At 42.1% G+C, this 21,754-nt stretch overlaps 1 protein-coding gene across 2 annotated transcripts in view; it reads left to right on the top strand.

Moving 5' to 3' along the window:
* The first annotated feature begins 17,947 nt into the window (after positions 1 to 17,947).
* The window catches only part of insyn2ab (inhibitory synaptic factor 2Ab), a 52,864-nt gene continuing 49,057 nt past the window's right edge, over positions 17,948 to 21,754 (top strand). For both annotated transcript variants that reach the window (XR_014534206.1, XM_083545380.1), the window contains exon 1: positions 17,948 to 18,691. The gene's annotated coding sequence lies outside the window, so the exon portion shown is untranslated. The remainder of the gene's footprint in view (positions 18,692 to 21,754) is intronic.

Raw genomic sequence — 21,754 nt, 5'->3', positions numbered from 1 at the left:
AAGAGGAGAGAGTCACCAAGCAGAGAGACGAGAGGAAGGGTCACCGAACGGGGACTAAGCGCGAGCGGGTGCCGGTGGAAAGATGTGTCGGCCGGCAAGTGATCTCGGGAGGACGCGAGAAAAGGCGTGCCGGCCAGTGAGGAAACTCGGGCGGCGCTAAGGGAGAAAGCGGCCGATCCAAAAGTGAGACGGGCGGACGCCGAAGGAAGCGCGTGCCAATCTGGAAGAGACCGTCGGCGAACGTCGGGAAGGAAGGGCGTCCCGAGCCGCGAGTTTGTGGGTGAGCCCTGCCGTGAATACTTGAAGGGAAAGCGCCAGGGTGAAAACGAAAGTGAATAAAGATGGCTCTGCTTGGTGAACTATTGCCTGTCTGTCTTTCTTCCAGTACGGGGTCATTGAGTTTGTTACAATAACAAAGAGACATGGTGGTGGAATAAGGAAGTGCAGGAGAGCATAAGGAGAAAGAGGTTGGCAAAACAGAAGTGGGACCGACAGAGGGATGAGAAAAGTGGGCAGGAGTACAAGGAGATGCAGCAGCAGGTGAAGAGGGATGTGGCGAAAGCTAAGGAAAAGACATAAGGAGCTGGCCCGAAAAATAAATCATGTATTCTTTAATTTCTTTTAGCTGCAAAATGCAATAAACATTCAAACTCCTGATGAGCTAATTACTAATGAAGCATACGAAGAGGGATATTCGTGTCATTAAATCATTTATCACCACCTTATAAATCACATCCTTCAGTAAGCAGAGGCCAGCCCAGACCACAATTGTTGGACTCAACTCATCTTATTTTTGAAACCATAACCCTAACCTGACACTTTAAATCAAATTTAATTGCCTGTAATTACACTTTAACAAACCTAGCAGGAGGGAAACAAGATTAAATTACCTAATAATATGTTCGATTTTGGTATGTATTAGTCATTCAAAAGCAACATAGGATGGCTGTGATTACTAATTACACCTAAATACTCCCATTTTATTTGACAGGTTCCTTGTGACACTATTGACATCTGCCACGCATTGATTAATGAGGTGATCTGAAATGGAGCTGCTGTTGTTCATCATGCTTTAAGTTCATTTATTACTTCAAAGTCTGCATATATTCTCTTTACAATATCTACAATGGACAGGTAAAAAAAATTCTAAGAGAACATATTTAACCAGTAACACTGAGCATACAATTTATAATTTCTCTACTGTTCCAATTGTGACATTAGCAAGCAGCCCAGTACTGCAAACACATTTCAATTTGATAGTTTTTTTGTTCTTTGCTCCCTGATGTGACAAGTGTACGTTTAACAGCTGTGTGCGGCTCTCCTTCGGGAAATTCAAGCCCGGGATATCCTCTGATAAAAAGACTGTCTTCTGAACTTATCACAGAACAACAGTTTTTGTGAAGCAGAGAGGCACATAGACTCCCTATGTTGAACATACTAAAGCATAGTGTAGGACATGCCACAGGTTCTAGTGTTTGTGTGACTAAATTGAAAATATTGCAGTCACTTGCTGCAGCATGAAACCTATGGTTGTTTGTAGTATATCCTTGCATAGTAGTGTCCTACAACAATACTTTGCATTTGTGCATTTTACAACCACAATAATTGTCTTGTTTATACCATGCTTAAGTCTAAATTCTAATTGTCTAAAATGTGTATTCAAACCTATGTATAAACAGTTCCACTTTGGATTATTAATGTTTTAATTGATGTGCTGCCTTGTAAACAGCCATAGTAACATACAATTACAGGTATATACAGAACAAGACAACTTTTCTAAAGAAATATTAATGCTCTTACCTTGCTAAATCAATGTTTTTTTTTCTCATGTCATTTAACTGATATGGTGAATATGTGTCATGGCAGTGACCACACGTAGGAAGCGGGAGTAACTCTATCATCGTTTATTGAAAGTCAGAACAAAAACCAGAGCCAGGGAGAGTTACTAACCATAACACGGGGATAATCCGTAGAGCGGTTATAATGCGATTATAATCCTTCACCTCGAAACATGGAGCATGAACCAGCGGAAAATGTTGGCAGTCTGGAATCTGGAAAATCACAAAACATGACAAGTAGATCCAACAGCGAGTAAGGTCGGAACGGGAACTTATGAAGGGGCGAGGTAATGTGGAACAGGTGTCGGCGATTAGTGCCGGGAGCGGCAGAGAGAAAGCGCGGAGGAAGGCATAGCAGGAGGATCCCTAAAATTACCCCTCCTCCAGGGGCGGCACCTGACGCCCCAAGTGCATCCTCGCCAGGCGGGCCTGGGCACTCCGTGGAGGGTCTTGCCACCTGTCCAGGGCTGAAGGAGGAGGCATGGAAGAGGGAAGACTTGGACAAGCCCGCATCGCCAAGAATCAGGGGAAGGCCGGGACGAACCTGATGCGAAGCGACACCCTCTGCGAAAGTTTGTAGTGGAGCGACACCCTCGGTGGAGATCAGAGACTGAGGGACGCCCTCAGTGGAGATCAGCGACTGAGTGACGCCCTCTGCGGAGATTTGGAGCAGACTTTGGGGTGCGACGGTGCCCTCGGCAGGATTTACGAGTGCAGTGACACCTTTGGTGGAACTCTAGGCCATGACGGCACCCTCCATGGGTGTCCAAGGTGCAACAGAGCCCTCTGTGGCTGTTCGAGGCACGATGGCACCCTCTATGGCTGTTGGAGAGACCTTGGGCTGTGACGCCACCTTTGGGGAGACTTTGAAGCACGACGTCACCTTCAAAGGAACTTTGGGATGTGACAGGGCCTTTAGAGAGACCTGGGACCACGACATTGCCTTGGGAGGGGACTTGAAGGCTGGGCGGTGTACTCCATGGGGCTTGGAGACTGAACTTGGCTTGGCTCCTTCTGACGTCAGTAACTCAGTCCGGGGACTTCCCAGAACCGTGGGGGCTGAAGTGGAGGTACACTGCTATCATCCCAAACATCCCTGTGAATTTCCGGGTGAAACTGGTAAACAAGCCAAAATTGCCCCCGGTCATGCTCCACATTTTCCAGGCCCAAGAGAGAGCCTCCCTGGACAAAAGAGAAATAAAGAAAGCAATCTTGGTTTGTTCGGTGGGGTCGGATCTTCTGTCATAGCAGTGAACATTTGTAGGAAGCGGGAGTAACTCTATCATCATTTATTGAAAGTCAGCACAAAAACCAGAATCAGGGAGAGTTACTAACCGTAACTCTGGGATAATCTGGAAGGTGGGTATAATCTGTATAGTGGGTATAATCCTTCCACTCGGAACACAGAGCATAATCAAGCGGGAAATGCTGGCGGTCTGGAATCCGGTAAATCACATAACATGACAAGTAGATCCGACAGCGAGTAAAGTTGGAATAGGAATTTATGAAGGGGCCAGGTAATGTGGAACAGGTGTCGGCAATTAGTGCTGGGAGCAGCAGAGAGAGAGCCGCGGAAGGAGGCGTGGCTGGAGCATACCTGACAATATGGCAATTTTGATAAGCCAGGGCACAAAATTGGTAATGTTAAAATACGAAACATAAACAACATAAAAATGTATAAGACACACACATAAAACTTTAAAAGTTCTCCAAACCAAGCATAAACAAGTTATCCCCACAAACGCAAGAACAAAGTAAGTTTCGCCCTCTGAAAGTTCATGCCTGGCATTGGCTATTCCACCAAAGATGGGTGTGGCTTGGGGACCTTCAAAATGTCCTGAACCCCACTAATCGTGGCTCAAGAACTCTCCTTTGAGACGGGACTCAAACCCTTTGAGGCAGATCTTTAAACAAGCTTTACCTTCAAGAACTTTAGGAGAACCTGGAAAAACTTCTAACTGCCTTCTAACGGACTCTTCAAGAATTTCCTTTGTCTACCGCATTCGAACACTCGTTCAGCAAAAGCCAATACAAATAACCGTTTTTAAGACTATTTAAATGCGTGTTTAAGCTCGAGCCCCTTTATTAAGGTGAATTTGAATTTCTTGATGATTCTCATTTAGGTTGTGGTTATTTTTGAAGTTAAGCTTGCAATTCCTTTTCTTCCTTTCTCTCTCTTTCTTCGTTTTTTCTTCTCTTCCTCCTTTTACATATTCTTAACTTCTTTTCCTCTTTTATGTATGTTTGTGTACTTAGTTCTATGTTGCATTTGTTTTATTCATTGAATTGTTTATTCATTATTTTTCATAAGTGATTGTCTCTGAGTGGCACTCACATTTCAAAGTCACTGCAATATTTTATCGTATTTCATGCTCTATTACTTGTAAGGTATAAAGTAAGGGGGGGGGGTCACGTCTTTCTTGGCTGGGGAGATACCCCTTTTGTAGAATTAATAAAAGATTATACTGTCTGTTTGGTGGACAAACAGACCAAATAATTGTAACGTTAATTCCACTACCGTTAATTCAACAACTTAATTTAATTGAGTAATTATAACCCATTATAATTACTTATAAATATTTTTCTTCTTGCGAGCTAAATTTGCTAATGTACGCCTGCAAAAAGCTGTCTAAAGCCAAGAACTAAATGCCAATCAGAAAAGATCCTCTCACCCCTCTACTCAACCTGGCCAGATGGTTTGGCTATCCACATGCAATTTCAAACTAAAGCTACTATGGAGAAAACTAAGCCCTCGTTTCATCAGACCATTCAAGATAGTGTGCCAGATCAACCCTATTACTTACTGTTTGCAACTGCCTCCTCAGTACTGTATTTCACCTTCTGATCATGTCACTCCTTTCAAGCTGGTTTGCACACCACTGAGCAGCAATGACCCAAGCCTAAACCTCTCCTTCCATTGATGGAGCATGCCTCTTGAGGTCACGATGTAGGAGAGGGTGACTACAATACTTGGTTGATTAGAAAGGATACGATCCAGAGGAGCAATGCTGGGTGAACACAGAAGACATTCTGAAGGTGTTACTAGGAGGGGGGTTCTGTAACAATGTCCTCTCCAAAAAAAAACAAAACAAAGTAGCACTTTTTGTAGAACCCGGTGTGTGAAGGGTGTGTGTTTCCACCCTATTCAAGTTTGCGCTTCACCACTCGCACAACACAACAGTTACTGAAAACACAACCAGACACAATCTGACCACGCTCCCACAGCCTCACTTACCTAAGCTTAAAGGGAAATCGTAATTCTAAAGCATACAATCTATGCAATATAAGAGTTGAGAAGGATCCACATATGGGCATGATGGTCATACATCTACATACATTTGGTGACATTGTGTAACTTAATAGTAAACTTAAATTCCTTAGGTTTAAGAAATTGCTTTATTAGCATAGCATGTAGCAGTGCAAGAGGATTAAATTACAACAAAAATAATTTGCAGTTACCCTAAACAAATCATTTTATATTGTATCCTGTTTGTTTGGTTTAATTCCAGTAAAAATCTGACATTTTGTGATTTTTTATAAAGTGCACACATACAAACCAAAACACAATAAAACGAAACACAAAAAGAACAAAAAAAAAAAAATCATAACATAAGACATAGAACATAGACAACCATGAACAAAAAAACATGTAAAGACAAACGAGAGACAAAATGTGCCCCTAATTACAGTTCATAAATGAATCCTGAAGTCTTTTACTTTCAGTCAGTGTTTGATTTGTAACACCATATTTAAATTGCAATGTGTTCTGAAGCATTGCTTTTTGAAAGAATTGGGGTCAGTGTGTTGCTATAAGTAGTACAGATAACAATTAAAGTTTGGCTATTTGAGCAGCCACCATCTGTGTCTAATGATCACTAAACCCCATGTTATTATAGAGATAACATTGTGTATTTGTGTGCATACAAGTATGTAAAGAGGAAAGAAACTTCTGAATGTGGGGAATGTACAAGTGTTACTTACCACTCTGTTTTCTTTTTAATGTACATACCAGGAGTTGTGCTCACACTGCAAAGATGGAATTGGAATTTATACAATCAGCAATTATGATACTAATCACATCTGCTTTCCATCGACCATATGCTGCACTGGAGAGGACATTTAGATGCACTAGTTTCCTAAGGTCTCATTACATCTGCCCAAACCACATTAATAATACACCTTAATGTACTACTACACCTAGTAGTTACACAGCAAGCAGTTACCACAGGATTATAGTAAAAGACCTGGAGGCACTTACAGAGCCAAGCAGCCTAAGGATGATGTGTCTAAAAATGTCTACTTTCTGTCCCAATTTAAAAAATAAATAAATAAATAAAATACATGTCAAAATGTCAAAAAATAGGTGGACTGACTTCCCTAATTTTAGATTCACACACATTCCCACCTAGGGGCAGTTTAAAGCAAATAATCCACCTACTGTCATGTTTAAAAAATGAGTGGAAGTTCTGATTAAACCCATTTGACCACAGGGAGGACATGTAGCTCAGGGAACCCTGGATCTAAAAAGCAAAAATGATAAACACTATGTGGAATTTCTTTGTGATTTAAATTTTAATAGATGGAAAATAAACAAATGCTATTGACTATAAATTAATTGTGACAAACCACACTACTAAACAGCAAAAAGGAAGTAAAATGACCTACAAGGGCACAGCTGAGGCATGAGTCAACAAGCTTATTCATGTGCAGGGAGATAAGAAAGCTTGAGCATCTAACTAGAGGAGAAGAGAGCAGATGGAGCAAAGAATTTTCCTTCTCATCATCACACTATTTTTAGCTTTGGAGTATGGCTAACTATCAATGCAATGCAACTGTAAATAAGTGAAAAGAGTTTCTTTCCCTCCCAGATACTTGCACGTCAGCCACAATCTTGGTATGTCCAATTGGCGGATAAGCAATTACAGCTAAAATTATATTTATCAAAGAAAATGTTTTACTGTATTGAAAAAAATATATAAATATATTCATATACATTCACTCATTGCAGTGTTGCATTTCAGTGCTGTTGTAAATTAACATTATGAATGAACATCGAAACACTGCAAAAGTAAGATTACTGAAGAATCACAAGCCCAAGAACCAGATCATAATAAAAAAAGGGATTGCTGTATGCATGACAACAAATAGGGCTTCCTATAATTTCAACAAAAGCTGGACAATGGCATATTTTATAGCAATGTGTGCATGCAAGTGAACAATAATCCACTTGTGCAATAATGTATAAATAATGTCTAAGATCAAAGAAAAATACAAGCAAGAACAAAACATCATTACCAAGAGAAGAAAAAATATACTTATATATAATAATAATAAAAATAAAAATAACATAGCTAAATACATTTATAATTTTAACTGTAAATATTTAAACTTAACTAAATATTCAGAAGTCATTTGCCACAGTTGCAACAAAAAGTCTGATTTTACACTGTTTTTTTCTTTGCTTTGTATTTGTATTCAGACATCGTTTCATTCCCATTTTTGTGATCCTAAACAGTGTGTTTACCATCATAGTCATTGCTTTCTTGACAATGTCACAATACAAGAATTATTATTTTGTGTTTTGTCAAAAAAAACTAGGAACCCCAAATGAAGCTTCAGTTGCAAGGTCTGGATAAAAGAAATGTGCCCTGCTTAATGTTGCTTTCAATTCAAACTTTTTTATCCTGTGTGATGTACCCAGAAGACAGCTGGCATTGAAGTTCCTGTGTGTTGTGTTTCTTGGACACCACTATGCTAGCTTCACATATGAGGCATACACTTTTTTTTATTGACATTTGAAAAGAGGTAATCTGTCTCCCACTCTTTTTTTACAGAATATGTCTTTTACTTTTTACACAACTTGGTACATCATCAGCCATACCATAGTTATTTTTCTAATTTTATACAAGTATAATGAAAAAAAAGGATTTAAATTAAGCCTATTTATAGAATCTGCTTGGTGGGTGGCTCATTGATTCTACATTTAGATCCATGTCAAAGACTACTGGTCTATGTTTTGAAATATAGATTTGGTTTCTGGTTTGTTTGCTATAGCCTAAATTAAACAATTTTCCAATAATACATTTTGTCTCATTAATTTGATAAAGTTTCATTAAGGTTTTTACTCTTTTCCAACAATGAGTATCTAATTAAACTATGAGCAGAGGGAGAGCAAAACAATTAAACTAACTAAAAAAACAGACCACCTTATAGCCCAGAGAGTCTGCAGACTGGAAAATACAGACCCAAAACCTTAATGTGCTAAAAAAGAAATTAATGTTTATTTTTAAATTGATTTAATTTTGCAAAAAAAAAATTAATAAATAAATACATACAAATAGTGGCCTTAACTTTAACAGATTAGGAAATTAAATATGCAAAATTTTCTATTATATAAATACATTGTAAGTAAGGGAGGAGATGACTACACTGCATGTCTAGATTAATTCACTTTGAGCGCTGATAACTTAATGTCCTTAGAGAAACCAAGTCAGTACACATCGTGCTTTCCTTTCTTGGAATCACTTCTGGAAGTGCTCCGCCATGGAGTTCTCCATTTCCCATAGCTGGGCAGCTGAGACTGTCTTAACACCAACAGACAGAATGTGAGAGGCAGCTAAACCTTGTCCTCCTCTGCCTCTAGCACAAACTAATAGAGCTCTTAGAGACGTTACACACACAGCATTACAAAAACTCTCCCACAAGTCCCATCCAGATTGTTTTTCTTTGTGAAAGAATAATAATCATTCTGAAATATGTTGCACATACTATAACCCCAGTTCTAAAAAAGTTAAGGCACCCAGTAAAATGTAAACAAAACCAGGATGCAATGATTGGCAAATTTACACATCAAATGTACTGTCAGAATCTTCCAGGTTCGTGACACGCACTTTCGGGTTGGTGGCACGCATTTCCAATTTAGCAGCTCACACTACTGGTTTCTCAGCACACATTTCCAGGTTGGCAGCCATCTTGGCGTTCTTCCCACACCACCCAGTGTTTAAGGACACCAAAGATATTAACTTAACTGGGCCAGATTCTCTCACCAGCTTTTGGGACTTTGAACTAGAGATCTGCACTGCAGGAAACCGATTTTTCCGCAAGGTTCTGTCCCGCTGTCAGGGATCCACCAGCGACACCTTTACCTATCACTCCAAGCCACTCTCCCACTTACTAATCAGCTACACCTGGCCCTCATCAGTTCCCATGCTATATAACCCCCATTCCTCCACCATCTCATTGTCCGTTTTACAGCTTAGGCAACAGAACACTGTCGGACTACCCAAGCTACACAGCATAGTTTACCGTTGGCTACGTGACTCTATGTGTTATTGTTTTGCATCTGTCTGATCTTAGCTCTCACCTGGTTTAGCTAACCTGGGGTTTCATTACGGTTTCCCGTTTCGTGCTTTGCCCTGTTTTCTCTCATTAAAAAGCCTTGTGGATTTCACTTCGGTTTCCGGCACGTTCTTTCGCCTGACAGAAGAACGGACCTGCACAAACTGAGGGGCACCAGAACACGGAAGGAAAAAAAACGCGTTACCTCAGCATGGAGGACCAGCCCGTTGCTGCATCCGAGTTCGTGAGGGAGCTCACCGCCACGTTTCGGGAGGCTTTCCGGCCGGAAGCCGCGCACCAAACTCCTCCACCATCCAGCAGCCCGATGGCTCTCCCAGCGTCTTTTTCCGGAATTGCGGCGGAATGTCATGGCTTCCTGCTTCAGGCGGCCATCTACATCGAGATGCGACCACAATGTTTGTTTTCCTAGCGAACGAGCAAAGGTCGCGTTTCTGATCTCGCTACTCACCAGAAGAGTGCTAGCGAGCCCAGCCCTGACGTCATACGCCGCTTTCACGAGTCATTTCACAGAGGTTTTTAGCACCGCCCCCAGGGATACCTCAACCGCCGATCAGCTGCTTAACCTCCACCAGGGGACAGACAGCGTGTCGAGTTACAGCCTCCGCTTCCGCACTCTCGCGGCATCTGGTGGTTGGGATGAGAAAGCGCTGTTGGCTGTATATTGCAGAGGCCTAAATCAGGAGCTCAGGCTGGCGATGGCCACTTATGATGACTCTCTGGGGCTTGAGGCATTTATCCAAAGATCCATCCGAGTCTCTCAACACCTGGCAGCCTGCAAATCCCCCGAGGTCAAACCAGCACAGGCTATGGCGGTGGCAACAACTCCAGAACCCGAACCCATGCAACTCGGGTCACAGCGGCTGTCTCGGCAGGAAAGGGAGCGCCGGTGGGCGGCTGGAGCTTGCCTCTACTGTGGAGAGAGAGGACATCGTGTGGCCCAATGTCCTGTGAGGCCTCCTCGTCAGACGGTGAGTAATTTCACGCTTTCTTCAGACATTTCTGGTGCTAAGCTACCGAAAGGTCGGGTCTATCCCTTGTCAGCCCCGGAACACCAAGCAATGGAGGGTTACATCCAACAGGCCCTCCGACAGGGCTTCATCACCCAGTCTTCCTCCCCGGCGGCCTCTAGCTGTTTTCTTCGTGTTAAAGAAGGACGGGGGATTACGCCCATGCATCGACCACAGGGGCCTTAATGCACAGATCGCCCCGCTTCCGTATCCGCTCCCCCTGGTCCCAGCGGCCTTGGAAGAACTACGTGAGGCTCGCGTCTTCACCAAGCTGGATCTCCGAAGCGCGTACAACCTGGTGCGCATCCGCGAAGGGGACGAGTGGAAGACCATGTTCATTACTCCCTCTGGTCACTATTAATACCGGGTCATGCCGTATGGCCTTTCCATTGCTCCGGCGGTCTTTCAAAACTGTATGAACGAGGTTTTCCGTCACTTCCTCGATCGGTTTGTAATCGTTTACATTGACGACATCCTGATCTACTCCAGGACGCTGCAAGAACATCACGAGCACGTCACCCAGGTCCTAGCCCGGCTGCGAGAAAACCGGCTATATCTCAACCGTCCCAACTGTGAATTCCATCGATATATATATATAGATATGGAATAGATATATTCCAGATACAGTTCCTGGGTTACAACATCAACGCAGAAGGCATCAGGATGGATGAAAGGAAGGTGATGGCTGTACAGGATTAGCCCATTCCCACCTCGATCAAGGAACTCCAGAGGTTTCTAGGCTTCGCCAACTTCTACTGCCGGTTCCCCAGGACCCCAGAGGCACAAAAGGCCTTAGAGGAGCTACGCATGAGGTTCTGTGCCACTCCGCTTCTTCGTCGTCCTGACCCCCAGCTCCCGTTTGTTGTTGAGGTGGACGCATCTTCCACGGGTGTAGGGGCCACCCTCTCCCAGCAGTCGGGGACTCCCCCTTGACTCCATCCCTGTGCCTACTTCTCAAAAAAGCTGTCACCAGCAGAACAGAATTACGACATTGGTAACCGAGAACTCCTAGCCATCAAACTGGCCCTGGAGGAGTGGAGACACTGGCTGGAGGGGGCTGTCCATCCTTTCACAGTCATCACGGACCACAAGAACCTTCAGTACCTCCGTAAGGCCAAGCGCCTAAACCCCCGTCAGGCACGGTGGGCTCTCTTTTTTACCCGGTTTAACTTCAGCATCACCTATCGGCCAGGATCAAAGAACGGTAAGGCCGATGCTCTCTCCAGGGTGTATGGACCTGAGGAACCCACCGAGCCTGGGCCTGTCTTGCCTCCGACGATCGTTCTGAGCCTGATCATATGGGAGTTGGACGAGAACATCCGCAGGGCCACACGAGGAGAACCGGCGCCACCTGGTTGTCCCGGGAACCGGACCTTTGTTCCTCCGGTGTGTCGACAGGCCTTACTCAGAGCAGTCCATGAAGTCCCCGGTTCAGGGCACCCAGGCAGAAGGCAGACCCTGCGTCTGGTTCAGGGGCGATACTGGTGGCCAGGTATGAGCAACACTGTGGCCGAGTTTGTCCGGGGCTGCAACATCTGTGCCATCTCAAAAACTCCACGACATCTTCCAATGGGCAAACTCGTTTCCCTACCTACACCACAAAGGCCGTGGTCACACATCGGCATAGACTTTGTCACAGACCTGCCACGGTCGGAGGGTTTTACCTGCGTTCTCGTGGTCGTCGATCGGTTCTCCAAGACCTGCTGCTTAGTCCCTCTCCGAGGCCTCCCCACAGCTCTGGAAACAGCGGAGGCGCTCTTCCATCACGTCTTCCGCAACTTCGGCCTCCTGGAGGAGATAGTGTCAGACCGAGGCTCTCAGTTCACCTTACATGTCTGGAGGGCGTTTTTCCAACTACTGGGAGTCACCGTCAACCTGTCGTCCGGTTACCACCCCCAGTCGAATGGCCAGACCGAGCGGAAGATCCAAGAACTGGGGAGGTACCTGAGGACATATTGCCATCAGGACCAGGAGGAGTGGAGCCGGTTCCTGCCCTGGGCAGAGAAAGCACAGAACTCGTTGCGGCAAGACACCACAGGTCTCACACCTTTTCAATACGTGTTGGGTTTCCGACCCCCACTGTTTCCCTGGTCCGATGAGCCCTCCAATGTGCCTGTGGTGGACCACTGGTTCCGGGAGAGCGTCCGGACATGGGAGGCCACACACACTCAGCTGCGCAGGGCAGTGAGGGAAACCCAGCGACATGTGGATGCACGATGGTCGGAAGCCCCCGCTTTCAGGCCCGGAGACTGGGTCTGGCTGTCCACCAGGGATCTCCGACTGCGGCTTCCCTGCAGGAAGCTGAGCCCCCAGTACATCGGGCCGTTCAGGATCAAAAGGCAGGTCAATGAGGCGGCATACTGGCTGGAACTCCCACCACAGTACCGGATACACCCCACCTTCCACGTGTCACTTCTCAAGCCACACCATCCACCGACTGCCCAACGCCCCAGCGAGGTCGGGCCCCCTCCGCCTGAAGTATTGGAACAACCCTCGGTCTATACGGTGCGGGAGGTGCTGGACTCTCGTCGTCGGGGCAGAGGCCTGGAATACCTCATGAACTGGGTGGGCTACGGCCCTGCGGAATGGTCATGGGTGGCGAGGCGGGACAGATCCAGCGCTCCTGGAGGAGTTCCACGCCGCACATCTGCTCCGACCAGCGCTCCACAAAAATGTGTTTTTTTGTCCTGCTCCCACCCGCAGGTAGAGACCTGCACAAGACTGATTTTTTCAGACCCGCTCCTCTCTGGACCGCAATATTTAAGTTTTGTGCATAAATGTAAATATATAAGTAGTTTAATTATTTTGCTAATCTGCTTTTATTTTGTTTTACTTGCTTCCCTTCTGAATATAAATAAAAATTCAACGTTGAAAATAAACGTTTTATTTTATTAAAGTTTGGTTCTTGTGTATATGATGAACATAGAACATGAACAACAAACTTCTTAGAAAGTAGAACATCAACGGAAACAATGTGATAAAAAAGGCACATTTTCAATATTTAGCCAAATAATAATAATTATAATTATAATAATAACAGAATTTACCTAAATTACATCTCCTTAATGTGTTTATGCAAGAATAGCATATCATTCAATGATGAGGGCTTCAGATTATGCGTCTTCGTTCGAGAATGCGCAAATACTGAAAGTTTTTTTCGATGGTGCACTGGAAGCTGGAATACCCAATACAGAGCGTGGTAATTTGCTTAATCTCGGAAATTCTTGACCTTGTCTTTTCTACCACTGGAGAACATCCTTGGGCCCATGTGCTTCTGATCCGTCCAACTTTACCTTTAAATATCACACTATTTCTGAATTGATTGACACGTCTTTGTCTATGGTATCATCAGCATCCCTCCATTCTACAAAATCATAAATAGTAGCCTTTTTTGCTTGTGGTGGTAGAATTCCCTGTGTCTTTATCAAACCCCAACTCCTCAACTAGCACTTTGACAGCATGTATCACAGCTTGTCTTTCGGTATCATCAATCATCTTTAACTGTCGCAGTTTGGGAGTTATGAATGTAGAATGTGGCCAACTTCGGGTGTTTTGTCCAACACAGCCAATGAGAACGCCTGTGAAAAAATGGTGTTGAATATGTGAGCACTACGGTTCAGTTTTGTGAAGCTGCGTTAAAGCTGCCATCATCCTCGCTTCCCTGTCAGAGAGAAAAACAAGTTTCTTGGCCTGTGAACTATCCAATCCAAATACTCTGAGAATTGGAAATAGCAAATGTTTGCCAGTTTTAAAATGCCTGCATCAAATAGTGTTGCAAACAGCATTCTTGACACCAAGTCATAATTTGCATCTATGTAATGTATTGTGGCTGATAGGAAGGAAGTTTTCCGATAATTTTTGGTCCAGATGTCAGTTGTCACTGTGGAATTACGTATATTTCACAATTGTATTGATCATGTCATTGACAAAAGCTCTTTTTAGTGTTCATGCCCTTTCACTTAGTGACACTGTCGTTAAATAAGGCAGCATTTCCTTCACATTGACTTTTCCAATCTTGGCTGCTGTGTCAACGAGGTGCTGTGCTAGTTTATTAAAACCCTTGCCAAAAACGGTGTTATAAGTTCTAAAGTCGGAACAAACTAAATTTTTCTCTCGTTTCATCTTTTAGTGCACTTGACACTTTTGATTGCTTTGCGATAAACGACAGGGAAGGCTGCCCTTTCAAAACTGTTCACACATGAGGCTTCAGACCTGAAGTTCCAGACTTGTGCCTGTTGTACATGACCACTTTGCTGCATTTGTTGCAGCAAAGTACTCATGTTGCTGTCACATACAATTTTTAATATTTGCAGCATTTAGAGACTCACCTCTGTCTTGTGCTTCAGACATTTTTGATTAGTGTATTCTAGATTATAGATTATTCTAGTAGTCTAATAGTCTGCGCATGAACCACGTGAGAGTTTGCAGTAGATAAATAATTAATTAATAATATTTTTTAAATATATTTTTTATATTTTTCCAGAAGTATTGTATTCTCCTGCAACTCACACACACAAGTATTTTACTGCCCGCACCCGCGTTATAGATGTGTGTCGGGAGTGAATGTTAGCCTGTCTGGTCTGATAAATCACATCTTCTTTTACATCATGTAGACGACAGTGTTTATGTGCATCATTTTCCTGTGAAAGAGATGGGAGCAGGATACAATATGCCAAGAAGGCATGCCAGTGGATGCAAGGCAAACTTTGCAATGCTTTGCTGAGAAATCTTGGACTTGGCATTTATATAGATGTTACTTTGATGCTAGCAAGCTAGCTAAGTACTCTGATGATAAGTATTAATATCTCTCAATCATTTTATATATATATATATATATATATATATATATATATATATATATATATATATATATATATATATATATACACACACTCGCAATCAGAAATATTCAACCCCCTCACCTCAATAGACAATACAGTGATATTGATGAAAATAAATGAGAAAAACAAAAAACTGCTGACAAGCTTGTTACAACTCTCGATTGGAATCTTTGCCCATTCTTCACGTGCAAAAGCCTCTAACTCAGTGATGTTTGACGGCTTCCGTGCTGCAACTGCCTTCTTCAAATCCCACCAAAGATTTTCAATTGGATTTAAATCTGGTGACTGAGAAGGCAACTCCAGGACACTCCAGCATCTTTTCCCCAACCAAGCTTTGTTTAATTTGGAGGTGTGCTTGGGATCATTGTCTTGCTGGAAGATCCAATGATCACCAAGGTTTAATTTGTCAACAGAAGGCATCACGTTCTTCTTCAAAATGACCTGGTATTTCTGGGAATCCATAATGCCCAGTACAAAGTCAAGATTGCCAGTTCCTGCCGCAGAAAAACAGCCCAACATCATTATTGACCCACCTCCATGCTTGACCGTGGGGATGGTATTCTTCTGGTCATAAGCCTGACCTTTTGCATGCCAGACATACCACTGGTCCATATGTCCAAAAAGTTCCAGTTTGGTTTTATCAGTCCATGGTACTTTCTTCCAGAACTCTGTAGTTTTATCCAAATTCCTCCTGGCATATTCTCGTCGACTCCTGATGTTCCTTGAGGTCAAGAGTGGAGTGCGTCTGGAGGTCGAGCCACGAAGTCCTTGATTATTCAGTGCACGTCTTATAGTTGCCACTGAAGCACTTGTACCAGCCTTCATCATGTCATCCTGTAGCTGTCTTGCAGTCACACGGGGGTTTGTCTTAGTTGACCTGTCTAAGTTGCTAAGGGCCCTTGATGAAATTGTGAGCTTTCTCCCACAGCCAGGCAGGTTTGCAGCTGTTCCATAAGTTTTAAACTTTCTTATAATGCTCCCAATGGTGTCTCTTGGAATGTTAAATCTTTTGGAAATCTTCTTATACCCAAAGCCCTTCAGATGTGTTGAAATAATCTCCTCTCTCAGCTTTTGTGGAGGCTCCTTTGTCTTTCCCATGATTGCAACTCCTTGAACACCTTCATGGTTGGGGTTTATATATGCAGTGGAGCTGAAACAAATGAAGGATCGTTATAGAGTTCCCAAAGGCTTAATGATGTTTCAGCTCCACTTCTTAAAAACTGTCAGAAAGCTTTAAAAACAACAATATTATATAGGGGTTGAATAATTGTGACATGGTGATCTTAACAAAATATACTGTTACACACAAATACTACATCATACATTTTCTGTGTTGATTTAATGTATCACTAAACTCATTAAGAAGCCATCCAAAGCAGAATCCTGCACTTTGAAAAGATTTTTATTTATAAATCCTTAAAACTCTTCAGGGGTTGAATATTTCTGATTGCAAGTGTAATATATATATATATATATATATATATATATATATATATATATATATATATATATATATATATATATATATATATATATATATATTGCGATGTGTGAAGTAGTTGATAATGTTGTGAGCTCTGCACAGACCTCTGCTGTGGTGAAGGTGATCAATGGCAGGTAGCTGGGTGCCAGTGATGTGTTGGGTGATTTTGCCCACATTTTGCAGGGCTTTAAGTTCACACACAGTAAAGCTCCATACCGCACCCTGATTTAATGCAGGATGCAATCACCGCAATGATGCAATGATTAATATCCCTGGGGACATATGGACTTTCTTAAGTCTCCTCAACAAGTACAGATGCTGTTGCACCTATCTAAACAGAGCTGAAGCGTGCTGGTGCGAGGACAGATTCTCAGAGATGTGGACTCCTAAGAACTCAAAGCTGGAGACCCATTTTACCTCAGTTCTGTTGATCTAGACAGGGGCGTGACTCCTGCTGTTGGATTTCTGGAAGTCCACAATGAGCTCTTTAGTCTTCATGGCATTAAGGGACATGTATCACCTACCTACGCATTGTGACAGACCAAATACATAATTTCACTGTACATTTCCTATTTCCTAATAGGTAGGAATAATGCACCCTGCTGCTGAGAGGAAAGGAAAATAAAGAGTTAAATGTTACATCCAAATCAATTTGTTTTGGAACCACCATCTTTTGTCGTAACAGGAAATAATGCATCAAGGCATCTTCTCTGTCATTACATATGTGGTGGAATGAACTTCATCTGACTGTCTGAGTATCTTTAAACAAAGACTAAAAACCCACCTTTTCACCAATCTCTTATAGCTACTGGATTATACAATCAATCCAACCTTTCAATCTGTTTATTATTCCTGTTCTTTCTTCCATCCTGTCCATCGCTAAAAAAGAGTCAACAGAGGGTTTCCTTTTCAGAGAGGGTCCTAAGGAGTTAAGCGGCAGGCATTTAGCCGTGTCTAGCCTTCTTGTCTTGATTAGCTAGATAATGGTGGGCCAAAAGGTTTAAAGTGTACAAAGCCTGAAGTGATGCAGATAAAATGTTTTTGCCTTTGAGTAGATGTTTTATAGATGGCAAAATATACTAAGAAATGAAGAGATTAAACAAGTATTCTAAATGCATACAAGACGTTCACATAGCATTTGGCCTAAGCTTGTGGTATCTTTAAATTAGGATCCTATCTGACAACAACAAAAACATACTACTAAGAATAAAATGACAATGCGTGTGTGTGTTCCTGCTGTGTCAGAAGCAGTGGTTAAGTGGTTGATCCAGTCCCAGAGGATTGCTGTTAATTACTAGTCAAATAGTAGACACACATTAATTAACATTCTAATTACTGATGCATCCACCTTTCTCCTTTCTGTTGTCCTCTCTTTTTTTCTCCTCTCTTTTTCTGTGTCATCTTCTAATAAGCTAAAATCAATCTGACAGAACAGAAGACAAACATGCAGGCATACAAACACATACACACGCGCACACACATTTCCCTGTTCAGTGATTATATAACTGCTTACTGATCAACGCATGCTGACTAGTATGAGTCCGGACTTTCCCAGAGCACTCTCTCTCTCTCTCTCTCTCTCTCTCTCTCTCTCTTTTTCTCTCCACCACACTTCTTTTCCTTCTCCTCTTTCTCACACTTCCCCCTCTCTATCTCTTCCCTAACCCTTTCCAATTCAATCTCCTGTTCTGCCTCCCTGTTCACCCCCTTCCTTTTTTTTTTTTTTACATCCCCTCCTTACACACATCCACAAGACTGCAGCAGTGGGAGACCGAGAACCTCTGTGAATCTGTGCATGAGCGTGTGTGTCCATGGTGTGTGCCAAGAGCGTGTTGAAGTGTGAGACCCCCTCAGTGATGCGAGAAACTGAGAAATATATTCTGGACTTTTCTGGAATTTAAACCCTCCTCCCAAGCAGATCCTCACTTTTTTTTATTCAGCGTGGACGTGCAACACCGTCCGTGTCTTCGCACTCACGCACACACTTTCTACGACGTGAGTGTGCGTGCTTGTGTGTGAGGCACAGTTCCGGCATCACCTTAAGCAACACTGCGAGTGTCTCAGCTCCTCGAGCCTTCCCCAGAGAGATGCGCTAAGTGAACGGAGATGTCCCAGTGCAACGGGAGGCTGCAGCTCTCGTTCTGCTCTCATGCTCCTCTCAGGGTAAGTGTGCCTTTCTGCGTTTCTCTTTTCTGCTTGCAATCAGATATGAGAACTGTGCGGCTGATGCAGACAAGCTGACGTCCAAGCAGTCAGAGAGTAAGTGCTTGATGAAGATATGCACAGCTGATGCACCTTTTTTTTTGCTCAATAGCTTAGTGATTCTGCTAAATCATTTGTATTCTGTTTGTATAGCTTATTTTTAGTTTAAATGATCTTACATTGTAAAATCTGTACAATATAAAAAATTGCTGAATTGGTGTTATTGACGTAATAATACTTTTATGTAAGAGGTTTCACAACCATTGGATTACCCGCACCATCATTTATTATGATTATAGACTTGAAACCCATTTGTCATATAGTTTGTGTTTTAAATCAATAATAGCTAAATATGTTCAGGTCCATTTCGGTTAAATATTTTAGTCTCCAAACCAGTTGGCTGCCTTTAGACAGACCAGTGTTGTAATGCTTTTAGTTCCACCAGTTTTAAGTGGTTGGATTCCGAAATATCCTGAAGCACATAAGGGTTACTGGGGCCAACTCTGAGTGATAGAAGCTAAACTGGAACATTTACAGAAACAGAAAGGCTGTGTGAGTGTGTGAGAATGTGTATGTAGGTGCATATGGGAGATTGTGTGCGTGAAAGAGAAAGATTTCCTTCTTGATGCTGCCTGAGCATGTGATGATCTCTTTTTCTCTGTGAGAGAATGATATAGTTCTTCAGTATGTGACAGTGGTTTACATAAATTCCTCAGAAAATACCTTTCTTGCTCGTGTGCTTGCTCACTATACACTACTGAAAGAAATACCATATTAGTTTTCAACATCTTCAGGAGGACATCAAACTCACCTCTATTTCTCTTTCTCCTTCTCATTCCCCTTAACCATTCCATTTCTCTCTCTCTCTCTCTCTCTCTCTCTCTCTACTCCTCCCCACCTACTAGTGCATTCCCCCTAATTGTCCTGCTCTCCTATATATATATATATATATATATATATATATATATATATATATATATATATATATATATATATATATATAGTATATATATATATATTTTTTTTTTTTTACTTTCCTGTCACACTCTTCAAATGTCCAACCTATGTTTTCCATGGAAGAAAAACAAGGTTGTTTTAAATTAGTTATGTCTCATCTTTGCAAACTCAACTTTTTTTCTGTCCCCTCCATCATTTGTCCATGTAGGCCAAATATTTTAAACACATTTTTTATTTAGATCTAGTGACTTGAACACAATACATGATTACTTACACAATTGTTCAAATATATATAGATGGGTACAGCCTAGTTCAAAAGCACATCATTTTCTTTTATCCTCATTCATTCTATTACGCTTTCTGCTATATGTTCTTCTATGCCATCAATTCACCAGGATTTTCATCAGGATTTACAGGGATTCCTTCCCTCTCAAATATTTCCATTCGTCTGCTTTTTTTCCTTAGCAGGATTAGCTCTGAGTTTCTGATTCACATCCTTCCCTGCCGAGCAGTTGTAATAACAACCATTTGATCCTACTGTGCTCCTCCTCAGTTTGAAACCGTGGTTTGCCAATAAGGTGGCTAATCCGTAGTCTTGAAGAGCATCTTTATGTTAGCAGCAAGAAGAAGAAGAAGAAGAAGAAGAAAAAACAAGGTCAGCCGAATCCAATACAGCAGGAATAGTCAGAGAACAGTCATTCATCTGCTAGGCAAAGGAATCTGCACAAAAGCAGCTGCTGATCAAAACAGAGCAGCTATAAATCCATTACTGCTAAAAATGCAACTAGGCCTGACAAGCTACCAGGTGCAAAATCACAGGCAGAACTGGGAGACCAGTTTGCAGTTTGCTTTTAACCTTTTTTAATAGACTGATCCAAAAATGTTAGTATTTTCCTATTGCCTTACTTTTCTGTTTTATAAATAACTAGTAGCATTAGTAGCAGTAAGTCAGAAACTTCACCAGCACTATTCTTACATACTGTATTTACCTGTCTTTTGGTAGCTGGCCTATCTTTTGATCACTTAACCCATCTCAACCCGGATAATGCTGGTACTTAAGTAAACAGTACCTGCATTGTTATTTTCTTTTGAATCATATCTTTTTTTTTTTCAAATCACTTATACAGCACAAATACTAATATGACTATGTACATATCCCACATTGAATGGAGGTTCACAGCATATAGGAAGTGTAATTTACTTACTTTACTCACTGTGAGTGAAAGTGAAAAAATTGGGACAGCAAAAAATAAAATCCAGTGTCACACATGGGCTTGCATTTTACCCGCCTCTAAAGCAGCTGGTGTGGAATGAATTGTTTAAGATGGATAAGTAACTGCTGCATGTGGCACTCATCAGAAATGCGTCCAGTCTAAATTGGCTTGAATTGAGCCCGAGGATGACATAAGATCGTCTCAGAATGAGAGTGACCCTGAATTCATACCAGATGCATCACATAAGGGTGGGTTTATGCAATTTTCCTTTGTTCGTGTGTACACAAAATGGCAGGCACAAGTATCCGGCTTCATTCTGTGCTTTGATTGTGGAAGTGTGAAAAAAAAAAAAAACACTGCAGTACTTATAAATAGTGACGGCAGTATAATGTGACATGTCCATAATTGATTAAACAAACTAAAGCTGGGCTTCAAATTGTATACTTATGCACTATTCTAGACATTTACAAGTATTCCCTATCATGATTACTATATGGAGGTTGGCTTCAAACTTACCAAACCCAAAATGATTTATGTTCGTAAATACTTCAGATTATAATATCATAGTTTTTGTTTTCATAGACAATTCTTGACAACATGTATTACTACACATGTTTAAGTGTTGCAGCTGAATTTTGCATGTTACTGGCATGTGCTGGTGATTAAGGCAACGAATGCCCAAAGGCACAACCTTGTCAGTAAATCATAAAGGATAGCTGCAGCTGAAGTTGGGCCATCTGTAATATAACACAGCTCAATAAAAACATGACCTGAGACAATGAGTTTCTGCATAAACAATCTATTCATCGTCGTGTTCCTGGTTATATAAGATTATCACTAATGTGTAAATGCT

The sequence above is a fragment of the Silurus aristotelis genome, assembly GCF_946808225.1.
Source record: "Silurus aristotelis genome assembly, chromosome: 6".
In the NCBI taxonomy this organism is placed as follows: Eukaryota; Metazoa; Chordata; class Actinopteri; order Siluriformes; family Siluridae; genus Silurus; species Silurus aristotelis.
This window is presented reverse-complemented; position numbering and strand designations above follow the sequence as displayed.